This window comes from Peromyscus maniculatus, chromosome 10, assembly GCF_049852395.1.
Source record: "Peromyscus maniculatus bairdii isolate BWxNUB_F1_BW_parent chromosome 10, HU_Pman_BW_mat_3.1, whole genome shotgun sequence".
In the NCBI taxonomy this organism is placed as follows: Eukaryota; Metazoa; Chordata; class Mammalia; order Rodentia; family Cricetidae; genus Peromyscus; species Peromyscus maniculatus.
Genome location: NC_134861.1, coordinates 92,793,099 through 92,807,718, shown reverse-complemented (window position 1 = coordinate 92,807,718; position 14,620 = coordinate 92,793,099). Strand labels below are relative to the sequence as shown.

At 47.6% G+C, this 14,620-nt stretch overlaps 1 long non-coding RNA gene across 1 annotated transcript; it reads left to right on the top strand.

The window, feature by feature from the left end:
• The first annotated feature begins 5,388 nt into the window (after positions 1-5,388).
• LOC121820971 (uncharacterized) lies at positions 5,389-13,378 on the top strand. The gene is made up of 4 exons (XR_006061639.2): positions 5,389-5,462; positions 5,590-5,657; positions 7,697-7,845; positions 10,589-13,378. It is a non-coding gene; the product is annotated as an uncharacterized LOC121820971 (long non-coding RNA).
• The last annotated feature ends 1,242 nt before the right edge of the window (positions 13,379-14,620 follow it).

The following is a 14,620-nucleotide window of genomic DNA, read 5'->3' as shown; positions in this document are numbered from 1 at the left end:
ACCAGAGCAAAGCTTAACCCATACTTTACCATGTAGGTTAGATGTGTTCTGATTGCTAAGGACATTAACACTAGTGTTAATGTGTGATGCAGAGAGAGAGAGAGAGAGAGAGAGAGAGAGAGAGAGAGAGAGAGAGAGAGAGAGAGATGCCAGGCCAGTACTCTGTCCCTGACATGAGCTGACCTCCAGCTGCCTTTGCTTGGTTTTTTTCCTTCATTTTGAGAAAAGTTCTCACTAGGTTGTCCAGGTACCTCCCACAAATTGATCACCTCAGGTATCCACTTAAAAATTTTTTTTGTTACTTTTTTAAAATTTCTGAGATTGTAATTATAACATTTCTTTCTTCCCTTTCTTTCCTCCAGACCCACACACCCCTCCCTGCTCTCCTTCAAACTCACGGTCTCTTTTTTCATTAATTGTTATCGCATGCATGTATGTATACACATGTATATTCCTAAATACAATCTGTTGAGTCCATATAATGTTACTTGTATGTATGTTTTCAGGGCTGACTCTTTGGCACTGGACAACCAATGAATGTGGTCTTCCTTGGGAAGGGCCACCTCTCCTGCTCCCAGATTTACTCAGTTGCCTGTAGTTCTTTGTGTAGAGTCGAGGCCTCCTGGGCTTTTCCCCGTCCACTTGGTGCGTTCATTGGCATTGTATTTGTTCATCTCATATCTAGGAAGTCATGCTGGTGAGACTCCATGGGTGTAGCTTCTGACATTTCTGGAGACACACTCTCACAGCGAACTACTTGATCCTCTGGCTCTTACAATCTCTCTGTCCCTCTTCTGCAGTAATCTGGAACTTTAGGTGCAGGAGCGTTTGGTAGATATGTCCATTGTGACTGGATTCCATCACTCTGTGTTTTGATTGGCTGTGTTTTTTTTTAAATTTCATCAGATGGATCAACATATTTGTGTGCATGTATATATATGAAGGTATATGCATGTGTGTGGGTGTGCATGCATACATATGTGCATGGATGTGCAGGCCTCATGAAAACCTTGGCTGTAGCTTCTTAGGCACTGCCTATCTTTTTTTTTTTTTTTTGAGATTATCTCACTAGGGAATGAGGGTCGTCAGAGAGCAGGAGACTGTGGTCAGAACCCATGTGCAGACAAATCTGCCTCTGCCTCCCCAGTGCTAGGGTTACAACACACACCACCACACACCTCACCACCTGAGCCATCTCCTTGGCCCACGACCACTCTTTTTAATATTGTAGCTTTCTATTGACAGGCAGCGGCATTAATGAGCATGCTCGTAACCACGGCAGCGTGTACTAGATGCACATCTCTAACACACAACTTTCCTCATAAGAGTGAAACCTACTCAGTGGGAAGCAAGCTCAGTGTGGGAACAGCGGAACGAACTTTGCAGTCAGTCGGAATTCTAGTTTCTAATTTCGAAGGCCATATAAGAGGGAGGTAGACTAATGGAATTGGGAGTTCTGAATCAGAATGCATTTGCATTTGCTCTTTCCAAATCCATCAGGGAGCCCGAGCAGGACAAAGGCCAGGCTCCAGAAGGAGATTGGGATGTGGAGTGCCGCTGCCTCCCGGCCGCTCAGCCCTGCCTTGCGGTGACTGCCTAGCAATAAGAATAAAGGTGCTGGTGTAACACGCGGTGGGCTGCTTTGCACACTTCACATCTTGTGTACATTTTAAAGTCACACATCACGCTGGGACCTGCACCTCCATTTTGTTTGCTTCGCAGGGAAGAGAACTGTGTCTGTGAAAGAGTGGGTTGGTACCACTCACACCGCTCGGAAGTGTAGGGGGGCCCTCAATTCCAAGCTACCTGTGAGCACCTCATTTCCTTGTGGAGAGCTGCAAAGGAGCCAGCGTTCTGTACACACCGGGAGCAGATTCCCCTAACAAGTGAGCCTCGCCCTTTCTTCCAAAGACAAGCTTTGTGTTATTTGCAGAGGCTTTGAGGATGATGGGCCTCACCGGGAGCAGGAAGGCACGTGGTGGACAGTGCTTACACTAGTGTGAACTAGCCTGTGCCGCTGAGCACTTAGTCACAGGGCAAGGCTCTGGGGTCATTGGGCTTTAAACAGGTCAGCAGGGGCAAAGTGACAAAAATAACTGGCTTTTTGCCTTCTGTAAGGGGTTAAGGAACTGGCTGTTCTGAAGACGGCTCTTCTCATACAGGCTGAGAATCCCGTATCAGGAATGCTTAGGAGTTTGAATTTAGACTTGGAAATACTTACATATGCATAAGGAAGCATCCTGGGGACACAGCCCAATTCTAAACTCAAATTCATCGTGGTTAGCATAGACCTTGCATATACATGCGCACAACACACAGGCAGTTGTGTTAGCCTCACACCACAGAAACAGATGATGGAGGGACCCCTTTTAGCTCACAGTTTGAGATTCCAACCCGTGGCTACCTGAGGTAAGACCCGATGTCATGGCAAAGAGCATGTGCCAGGACAAAGGTGCTTGCCGAATGAAAGCCGGGATGCTGCCGAGCAACGGAAAGGGAGGAGGTGATAAGATACATCTTCGCAGGAACTCATGCTGCTTGATTCCTCCAACCAGATCCCACCTCCTGCTTTCCCCGCCTCCCCCGAACGCCGTCCAGTGCAGAATCAGCTCTCAGGACCCAAACACCACTAAATAACAGGATCCACAAGTCTGTGAACAAAGCCTTCAACACGTGAACCTGCCGAGACACACTTCCACACCATAGCAGTGGTCTCGTGCAGCCTCTCTGTGCTCTAGTACCATGTTTTGACTGCACCCTCACTGTGGTCCTGTGGGAATTTTCTACCTGTGGCACCACGACACTCAAGATGTTTCAGAGTGGAAAGGATTTCGTTTTTCAGAGCCTTGGGTTTGGGATGCTTACCCTCTGCTTCATGCAAACACTTCTAATAGTTGACTGACATTTTCAGGGGTGGATGGGCAGCCGAACAGTGTCAGCCCTTGGCAGTTGCTTAGAAGCAATCTTAACCCCTTCTTTCCCCGTTATTTAGTTTGCTCCACTTGTCACACAGGCCGTCAGTTAGGGCTGACACCATCTTGTGACAACTACGGGTTTAACTCAGTCTTTTAAAATAGTGTGTGTGTGTGTGTGTGTGTGTGTGTGTGTGTGTGTGTGTGTGCGCGCACGCATGTGTGAGTGCGTGCATGTGTGCTTACTTCAATGTACACTTGTGATCAAGGCACACAAGTGGAGTTCAGAGGACAGTCTATGGGGATAAGTTCTCTTCTTCCAACACCTGGGTCCTGGGGAACAAACTCAATTGGTCAGTCATGGTCACAAATGTCTTTGCCCACTCTGTCTGCTGAACCACATCCACTCTTAAGACAAATTCTAACAAATTTCTTCCCATCAAGGGATCTTTTATGTGTGCATGTAATGTTTTGATCAGCTTTATCTCCAATTTCCTCTCCTTCAATTCCTCCCCGTTCCCCATCACCCCCCCCCCAACTTTATGTGTGTGATTTTTAAAAAAACCACTGAGGCTACCTGGTGCTACCTGCACGTGTGTAGGCACAGGGCCTTCTACTGAAGCATGGGTAGCCTCTCAGGGGCCACATCCCCAAAGAAAACTCTCTCTCTCCCAGAAGGCATCAACTGCCAATGGCTCCTCATTGGAACCCACTATTTTGTACAATTGATACATCCTAGTAAAAATAGTAATCAATAAACAGATAAAAATTTGCTTTTTAACAGAGAAATTTTAGCGTGATTATAGGCCACAAGAGAGGGAAGCCTGCTGAGCAGCGTGTGTAAAGATGTGCACATGAGATCCAGTCTTAGAGGCAGGGAGGGCAGTCTGCCTGCAGTAATGAGGGGATGGAAGGTTGCCCAGGGCAGATGCTGACAGGGTGGAGATGGGATCGCCTGGGGGAAGTTCTGAGATTTGCGGTTGAGTGTTCCTGGAAGATGTGGCAAAGATTCACGTGACGGAACGGGAGAAGCTGTGTGCAGCATGATCGGAGAATGTGGATGCTAGAGAGGAGCTACTGGTTACTACAAGCATCACTGAACTCAGGAAGTTTTAGTCATAAAAAGAAACCCATTACCTCTCAGCCCACAGTGTCCAAGACCTTGTGGAAACTGTTCTGATGTTGAGCGAACCGTTCACCTAGTGCCTAGGAGGGAATTGCCTCAGAATCTTGAGCCTTGACTTAAGATCTAGCACACTTCTGTGACGTGGGCAAGCAAACAAAGCCCTGGCTGGGTCACAGGCTGTCTCTCTTATCTAGCCAAGACTTGGGTCATCAGTATCAGCCCTACCTGGGGGCCTGTTACAAACGCAAGCACAGCCGAACACCTGTAATCCCAGCACTCTGGAGGCTGAGTCAAGAAGTCTTAAGTTTCACACAGGACACAGTGGGACCCTGTCAAAACAGAGTAAAACAGAAAACAACTAAGTCAAACTAAACCAACTGTGTTAGGCAGTGTTATTAGGGCGTGTGTATATAATAAAAGGCAATTTATTGGATGGGCTGGCAGAGGGGGTGGGGAATCCAGCAATGACTGACTGCCGCCCACAGGGGCTGAGAACTCATAGCTGCTCAGGCCACGAAGCTGATGCTTCTGCAGCCTCAGTCTGGCCCTGGTACTCAGCCCTCACTGGGAAGCCGGGGAAGCAGGGGTTTGAGGTCAGCAGAGGTCTGGAGCCACAGTGATGGACACACTTGCTCATAAGTGAAGGTAGGTTTGTGACACTTACTTTATCCTCAGACTTCTCTATATGTGCGCCATCTATTGGAGGGTGCTGCCCACTCTGAGGATGGGTCTTCTCTCAATTAATCCTCTCAGGAGATGCTTTCACAAACATTAGTTCAGAGACATATCTACTAGGTAATTCCAAATCCTGTCAAGATGACAACCAAGATCAACCATCATAGCGAACAAGCAATGCCAGAAGTTAGTGCCTCCACCTCAGACCTGGTGGGGCCAACATCTGCATTTACCATGACGGAATATATGGTGTGAGTGTTGTGACCCTAAATACTATTGCTCTTTTACTCATATCGTATGTTTTCACTTTGTTTATTAAATTACATCAAATGAAATGTTTGGGGCTGGGGATATGGCACACGCACACACACACACACACACACACACACACTCATCATGTACAATCCCTCACTGCTCTCAGGAATGTGGAGAGTGTAAGGAAGCCAGGAAAGCCTCAGCTACATCAGGAGAACAAGCAGGGAATTATTTCTAGAAGAGCTTTCCTGGTAAATGAATGAGAGCAGGGTTCCCTTCTCCCTAGCACTGCTAGCCAGCATGGCTCTGGCTGGGTGTTTCCTCTGTGTTTGGTAGGGTGCTTAGTGACAGAGCTGGTCTCTACCCACTAGAGGCCAGTATCGCCCTTCGGGTTTCAACTATGACAACCAGCGATGTTCCGACATTGGCAAGTGCAGAGTCACCGCATGGCAGGGAGGGAAGCTTGGCCTCCACCTGAGAGCCAGGGGCTTAAAGTGAGGGTTGTGGCCTTCCCTGAGAGGGCAGGGGGTAGCTTCATTCCAGGGGTGCCTTCCCGCTTGTGTTGGGGGGGCGGTGCGCACGCTCGAATTTTGTGTCTATTTTATCTTTTCATCTTTACAGCAAACCCAGGGAACAGCATGATTCCTCTCTTTTATGAACGGAGAAACCAAGCTCTAGAGAACCGTCAGGTAGGTTGTTTAACAGGGATGCTCAGTCCTGAGTCCATCTCCACCACTGTGCCATGGAGCAGAGGACAGAGGACACTATATGCTCTTCATGAGTGGGTGTGCACGTGTGTGTGGATGTGCATGTGAGTATGCACATGTATGTGTGTGCATGTGCATGTATACATGCGCATTTGTGTGGAGGCTAGAGGTCAATGTCTAGTGTCTTCCTCAATCTCTGTCCTTCAGCTAAGGTCTGTGACTGGCCTGGAGTCCCGGATTCAGCTCAAATGGCTGGCCAGAGAGCTCCAGGGATTGTGCTGGCATTTGCATTGAGGATCGAGGTCAGACCTTCATACTTGTGTGGCAGGCATTGTACCAGCTGAGTTACCTCCCTGGTTCTGCCTTGTGTTTTCTCTATCTGTGTCTCCATCTATGGGCCTGGAAGCCTTCCCCTGTCTCTCTGTAGGATCCAGAGATGACTGGAGAAGCAGCCAATAATTGGCCGGTGCCCAGAACTGATTTTGCAAACACCTGAGTTAGTTGGCTGGAGAAACAAATACCTAAGAGGGCCGTCTCCTCCGAGGCCCCCACAGGCATTGCCTTGTCCCCAAGAGTCCTGCCCGTTTGTTTCCCTTAGTTCTCCCCAAGTCCTGGGGTGTAAGACAGCTCCCTGCCGCTGCACATGCCTGGATATCAAAGGCTCTGCTGCGAGGTGCCTGTGGGCGGCTCACACCATCAAAGGCAGCTGGGTGGGGAGCCAAGAGAATGCAAACAGGACCTGGATGGAGTTCACATCCATCCGCCACTTAGCATCTCCCCATGGAAGCATCTGTCCTGGTTGCCAGAGCAGCAGCCGAGCTCAGCCTCCCTGTTTGAACACTGAATACTGACTTTGACTGAGCACCTGGGGCGTGTGCTCTTCTGAAAATGCCACATCCGGGCAAGGCTTTCCCAACACCTGCACAAGTCCCGTTTCAGATCCCAGGGGACTGTGGTGTACAGCCAGGATCTAGAACTTTTCTGCTGGTCTGAAAGGGCTTGGGCCTGGGTATTTGAACCCCTGCCCCCCAGTTCTACCACTTAGAGATTCCCAGTTATTTATCTAGTATCTCTGGGCCTCAGTGTTGCACATCTGTAAAATGGGGATTGTGGTATCTGCCTCCCAACAGTGAAGCTGTGGCTGGTAAAGTGACAGTCCCCAGAGGCTCTTCTGTGACTCTTGACATCCAGCCCACCCTCCATACACGGGCTCTGAGGCTGCGGCCTTGCCTCACCTGCTGAATTATGATTCCCATGTTCACTTATTTGATGAATATCACTTTATAGTACATCCACAAAATACTACTGCCATCTCTAAAGTCAGTTAGAAAGCAGCCTGGTCACCTCTGACCTCCCAAGATCCTGAGCAGGTTACTTCCTAGTCCCCTCCCCCCACCTCCAGGCCTGGCCTCATGCAACACTGTTCTCCTCATTAACCCTCGGATGGGAAACTCTTCTGTAATCAGAACTGAATCTGCCTTTCCCAAAGCAGAGTGCCTGCATAATAACCTGTGTTCGTCATCCACTGCTGCATAGCGTACCATCCCCAAACGTATTGATTTAAAAAGCACTTTTTCTCGGGGCTGTGGGGCAGGGATCCAGGAACAGCTTAGCCAGGGCTCTGCCTCAGGACCCTGTATGAGGCTGTGTGGATCTGGACTGTGGTATTGTCTACAGGCTTGCCCAGGGAAGGGTCTGCTTCCGTGGCCATTCACATGTCTGTAGCAGGATCCAGCAGCTATGATCTGTGAGGCTGGGGATCACACTCCTCTATTGGCTGGAGGAGCCCTCTGTTCCTTGCTATATAGGCCTCTCTAACGTGGCAGCTTATTTCATCATAACTGACTCATGAAAGAAATATGCTTACAAATCTTTTGTCATGTAACCACAGAACTGACATTTGTTTCCATTACTATCCTGGTCAATAAATAATAAATTACTAAAGGGGACATAAGGTCATGAGTAGGTGGTAAACACTTGTCGTCTTTGGATCATGACCAAATAGTTGTTTCTCTCTCAAGATGTTCTATAGATTTTAGGCATCAGAAATCCATACCACTCTAAGCATAAACAGGGAGCATATTGACCGTGGCAGTTCAGAGAAACGTTGCGCAGACTCCCAGGATGGAGTGACCCATCAGGCTTCTAGTCCTGCAACCCAGAGCTCAAGGTAAGTAGTTCCTCTGGCTCCTGTGGGCATCCCACCACCTTTGTGTCTCCTCTTCATTCTCTCTTAGCTTGGTGACATGTGACACTTGATGCAAGCCCTAATTGGGCTTTGACGTAGAAAAAAGACAGAATTGGGCCAGTTGTTTATTCTCATGGTCAAGAGGATGGGGGCTTTGTGCTTAGCCGAACATGGGTTGCACGAAAGTCCCTGGGAACCCACAGCCAAGGCCTCCCAGGAAGGTGCTGACTTGAACCATGTCAGTACTTTGCACTTGGACAGACAAGCTGTGCAAACATCCCTCACATTTTTGGAGACTTCTCACAGGACAAGACGGTGCCATAGCCTTCAGTATGGGTCACGTTTAGAAACATGCATTGAGTGATATTTCCCCTGCAATGTCTTTCACAGAATCTTGGAGTTAATGGTATTGTACCCCAGGTCTAGAATCTTAGCTTGCTGGCAAGTAGAGTCACATCTAATTTTTCCATTCTAGAGCTTGTCTCCTAACTACTTGGCAGTTGAAAAATTAATAGTAGAGTTACAAAGGCCAAAGATGACATGGAAAACAACTTTCCATTCCACGGGCTCATGGCCAAGGTTAAATTATGATAGCAAAGGAGAGCAAAGCTTTTTATGTCCTGCCTTGTCTGTGACTCCTGGCAGATTGGTGTTTGTCTTCTGCTTGTAACCTCTCAAGTAAGGAATGAGTTGTCAAGTTCACGAAAGCCACATGTGTCCAGGAACTCATCCATCTCGGGGCTGAGGATAAGTCTTGCTTTCTGAACTGTATAAATGTAGATTTAGATAAAGATCAGTCAGGTACTTAAGTTTTGTAAGATGTAACATTGTGTTCCTATTAAATACGTACATTGACATTGAAGTTACCGTAATTCTCACGCAGAAGAGTTACACAGACTTCCATGCCCATTCTGCCTGGGGAGCATTCCCAGCCACTGTGAGGAGTGACTCACAGCCCAGTGTTCTTACTCTGTAGCTCTTTCCGGGTGGCCCTGTGGGACTAAGTGCATGGACTACCTCCCGACAGCCTGGCTTAGGGCTTTCTTTTTCCTAGATGGAAAAGTGAGTCGCTTCCTCACTTTATAACTGCAGGGCATAAAGGAGTAAAGGTAAAATTACGGGATATTTCCCGGAAGCGATCAGTTGTGTCGTGGTCAGGAACTTGATTCTTGACTCAGAAAGACTTGGATCTGACTGTTAGCAAAGATACTCCAGCCTCAGGACCGTGGGAACCAAGCTCACACCTGCGAGTCTCTGTTTTCTCATCTATAAAATGGCACTAGTAATAGAACAAACCACATAGACTTGCTTAATATGACCAAGATAACCCAGGTGAAAATACTTGATACCAAATGGGCACATTGTTTTAACACCATTGGAGCTAGTGGTAATAATTTCAGGGATCATCATTGTTGGGTCCCTGTGTATCTATTTTCTACATCTACTGGTAGCATAGTCCTCCAAACAAGAGCAAAACACCACCACAATAACCATCACCATCACCACCACAATAACCATCACCATCACCACCACAATAACCATCACCATCATCACCACCACCCCTACCATCGTCACCATCACCACCACAATAACCATCACCATCATTACCACAATAACCATCACCATCACCACCACCACCTCTACTATGATCACCATCACCACCACAATAACCATCATCATCACCACAATAACCATCATCATCACCACCACAATAGCCATCACCATCATCACCACCACCCCTACCATCATCACCATCATCACCACAATAACCATCACCATCATCACAATAACCATTGTCTCCATCGTCACCACCCCTACCATCATCACCATCACCACAATAACCATCACCATCATCACCACCACCTCTGTCATCACCATCATCACCACAATAACCATCACCATCCTCACCACCACCTCTACCATCATCACCATCACCAACACAGTAACCATCATCACCATCACCACCACCTGTAGCAACAGCAGCAACAGTGCTGAGGGGACTCTTGGCAGAGGCATGGAAACAAGTATCAGTTGGGCTTACCTGTAGGATTTACCAGTCAATATGCCGACTCTCGAGTATAAACCAAAGAAGGTAACACCCGTGAGAGCATTGGAGGTGGGAAGGTCTTTAAGGCCCCACTCTAGGTTGGCTGTGAGAACATCCCCCACCCGGCCATCTCCTGTCTCTAGGAGACAAATCTCACTAACCCTATGGTCAGGTTGCTCTTCATTCAGACGGGCCGGAGTCATCTCACTGCTGTTAAGTCTTCTCTAATTTCCTTCAAACCAAGGCTCCTGGGACTATGATATGGGGCACTGCTTACAGACGTGCTCCTCCTAGAACACTTCCAGAGCTGACAGAGACGGACAGTACTCCCACTTCCAGGGCGCACAGGCAAACCAGAATGCGAATGTGCACTCAAGCGTTTGAGCCTTTGCATGAAGACCGGAAGAAAGATCGGCAAATAAAAGGCTTGTTTGCTGTTGGGGAGCCTCTGGAAATTAGACCAAGGTTTCCAGAAAGTTCTTTCTGCTTTTTCCCAGTCTGGAAAGCTACAGATCAATAAAAGACTGTGTCTTCTCAAGTTACTGATTCTTCCCGTTACAGCATCTTCCCCAGATGGACGCCATTTCCCATAAGTCCTCACTCAGGAGGGAAAAACAAGGGGTAGCTAAAAACGTTGGGTGGCAGTGGTTGACCTCTGCCCCTGCTTGTGTCTTACAGCCTACTTCTGCTTCCTCCTGACTGCTCTGGGTGTGACGGCTGGTGCCCATCGCCTGTGGAGCCACAGGTCCTACAAGGCCAGCTGCCTCTCGGGATATTTCTGGAGTTAGCTGCTGCTAACTCCAAGGCTTTCCAGCTGGGGATGGAGGTCTCCTGGGCACCAGCTAGCAATGTGATAGGACAGAAAAGATGGGCTTATCCTTCTCTTCCCTCGCCTCGGCCCAATGCCCGACCTCAAACACTCTCAGGCTGCTATGGTTTTCAGTTTTTTAACGTCCTGGAGCTTTAGATATAATAAATGTGTCTAGGGGATTTTGTGCTTCAGGTCATGCTGCCAAGGAGGGAAGGAGACTTCTCCATCCAGAATCCATGCTGTGAAGATAACCTTGATGCCTTAGCATTAGTCCTGTGTGTGTTTTACATTTGAGCTTCACAGTACCCCATGAGCTAGTTGTTATGGGGACCCCATTTTATAGACAAGGAAACTCATGGGTTTCAAGTAGCCCAGGCTAGCCTCACATTGATTATGAAGTTGGGGATGGCTTTGAACTCCTGATCCTCCTGCCTGTGCCTCCCAAGTGCTGGGATTAGAGGCACGCACCGCCACAGGCAGCGTGTGTGGTGCTGAGGTGAACTCGTGCGTGCTAGGCAGGTAGTCTACAAACTATGTCATATCCCTGTACCCCAAAGCAGTGGTCCTCAACCTTCCTAATGCTGTGACCCCCTAACACAGTTCCTCGTGTTGTGGTGACCCCCAACCATAAAATCATTTGTATTGCTACTTCATAACTGTCATTTTGCTCCTGTTATGAATCATAATGTAAACATTTTTGGAGAGAGAGGTTTGCCAACAGGCTTGCGACCCGCAGGTTGAGAACTGCTGCCCTAAATGATACCTACTAAAGTTAAAGAACCTACTCGATGTATGGAGGTGAAGTGTGTGACATCCAGGCCCAGCAAATGAAGATCTTCTTACTCCGAAGCTATCACACTTGGAAAACCTAGTCCTTCAATCGCCCTGCCAAATCATGGTGGGAGGTCTGTTGGATCTGGAGCCCAGGATTCAGGGACTTAACTCTGACAGATGCTAGCTGTGAATCACACATCCTCTCTAGTTTGTTCCTCTGCAAAAATAAGAGCGCCTTCATTGCCAGGGTTGTTACGTAATCACTGAGGGTTACTGAGTGCTATGGAAACTTAAGACACCGTTCACCTTGCGCTGGAACTGGGCTGTGTCCTTCAGGGCATTCCGGCCCTAGACCCTCCCCCACCTTGGACACTTTCTGAGCTGCTGGAATTTTGGTTTGACCATAGATTTTTGTTTCCCCAATTCCTCATCTGATCCAGGCTGCTGGGGTCGGAACAACTGTTTTCCGAGTTTCTACCCATGTTTACCTACAGACCACTCTAGGCCTGGTTTATTTTCACCCATCCAGAAGGAACGGTGGTTTAAAATCCAGGGAAACAAGCAACCTAGGAGCCTCCTCGTGGCCTCAGACACACACACCTGAAATGGGTCTCCTATCCCTCCAAAAATCTGACCCAAATGGTTCTCTAGCTGTCCTCATGGCTGAGAATTTACTCCCCCACTTTCGGCCTCTCTACAGTTGGGTTGTTCATAAAGCGAACAGGGTGGCACACAACGGCTCAGTCTGGGAAATGCAGTCAGCAGGAGGGGCACAGACTCCTAATTCAAGCACAGCCAGGACTTCCCACCAGGGTCCCGGGAATATACCGCTGAGCACGGAGAAGCAGCCAGTGGCCTCTGGGCTCCATTTCGTTTGCAGCGTGAACTCTGTGCCTTTTCCTTCAGGTTCAGCCATCATCTTACTGCTGTGCTGTGCTTTGTTTCTGTCATAGATTAGAAACTCATTGACTGAGATCTGAGGCACCACTCAGGACTTAGGATGTTTATTTATTTTCTTCAAGCAGTTTATTGTATTTAGCTTCCAGTTACACAGTCGTGTAGTAATAAAACACTCCGATTATTGGAATGTTTTTCCAAGATAAATAACTTGTAGTTGAAAGCCTAAACTCAGTGAAATTTTTGTTTGTTTATAACTCAACATTTGAAAACATGTGTTTCCAGAACAAAATATCACAGAACAGAGAATGTGTGCATGGCAGAGGAAGGACCCAGGCCTTCGAACAAACCCTTGGCTCTCCATTTGCTGGCTGTGGGCCTGTATGGAAATCCTCAGTTCTTTGCCTACAAAGGGGACATAATCTCATCACCCTCACAGAGTCACTGGATGGGGTGGGTGAAGTAATGAGTGACAACTGTGAACCAGCCCAGTGTGGTAGCCCACATCTGTCAGCCTCGCACTTGGGAAGCTGAGGCAGGAGGATTTCGAGTTCAAGGCCAGTCTAGACTACATTTTTTTAAAAAATGTGGTTCTTCATTAATCTTTTTTTTTGGGGGGGGGGGCTCGAGGCAGGGTTTCTCTGTGTAGCTTTGGAGCCTGTCCTGGAACTCGCTTTGTAGAACAGGGTGGCCTGAAACTCAGATCTACCTGGCTCTGCCTCCCAAGTGCTGGGATTAAAGGCGTGCGCCACCACCGCCTGGCTGGTTCTTCATTTATCTTTATGAGAGTCAGTGGGCTATCACTTCTTTCTATGTTCTATCACACAGAAATAATGATTGTTAAATAGGCGAAAGTGAGTGCTTTTGAAAGTACCTTTAGAGATCAAATTTGAAATATGCATGCTTTTTCAAGGTCCACATTAGAGTGAACTCTTTTTTTTTAAATTCACTTACCATAATTATTAAATATCTACCATATATCAGTCATTCACTGTGGTCATTACAGTGACCAGTAGTCACAATCCTGCCTTCACAGGGCTCTTCCATCTAGCTAGACAGTAGAATTATAACCTCCCAGTGAAAATTTTCAGGGCTTTAAGACAGGGGGGCTGGAGAGATGGCTCAGCTGGTGAGAGCATGTATCGCTCTGACGGAGGATTGGGGTTTGGTTCCTAGCACCTACATCCGGCGGCTCACAATTGCCTGTAACTCCGGCTCCAGGGAATCCGACACTGCACTCCTGTTTACATCTCACACACAGATATCACACACACACACACACACACACACACACACACACACACACACACACATAAATAAAAATAAAATTAAAAAAAAAAAGATTCTGGGGTCCCATAACAATGTCACTTAGACCTAGGTGAAAGTTGTTTATGTGGTTGGCGTAGGGCTGCTTCCATGACAACATATGGTGCTCCAGTGGGAACACAGTCTAGGAGAGTAAAAGAGAGTGGTATGGTCTGACAGTGTACGGAGCGCCCCCAAACACTGGCTAGTGCGGTCAGTGGTTTCTTTCCCCTTGGTCCCCTCCTGGACTCTTTCAAATATTCAAATATTCAATAGATGAATATCATTCATCTATTGTGTGTGTGCACGTGTGCATGTCTACATGCGTATGTGGAGTCAGAGGACAGCTTATGGAGGTCTGTTCTCTCCTCCTTTCATGTGGGTCCCAGGGATCAAGCTCAGGTCATCAAATGCCTTTACCCATTGAGTTATCTCACTGACCCTTGACTGTACTTCTTTAAAAAAAAAAATTAGTGCTTTCCTCCGAATTTGCAATGTCTTTATAACTACTTCAAGTGTGCGCTCACATGTGGGTGGCTGTCACAGGGCAAAACGTTGGGTGTCTTCCTCAACTGCCTGCCATCTTAGTTTTCACTAAACCTGACTCATGGATTTGGCTAGAACAGTCGGCATCACACCCAAGGGATCCTCCTGTCTAGCTCCCCAGCACTCGGGTTACAGGTTCACGCCATGTGCACAGCTTTTATGTGGGTGCTAGGGATCTGAACTCAGCTCTTCATGCATGCATGGGAAACTCTTTACAGACTGCACCACAAACCCTGGCCAGGTCAATAGTGCAAATTATAACATAATATCCCAGTGTCTCCCTCCTGTTCTTTATGACATTGATGCCATTCCGTCAACTTCTTCATAACCTATAATCACCATCTGCATTGTTGCTTTAAGTGTTAGGTCTGTTAAGA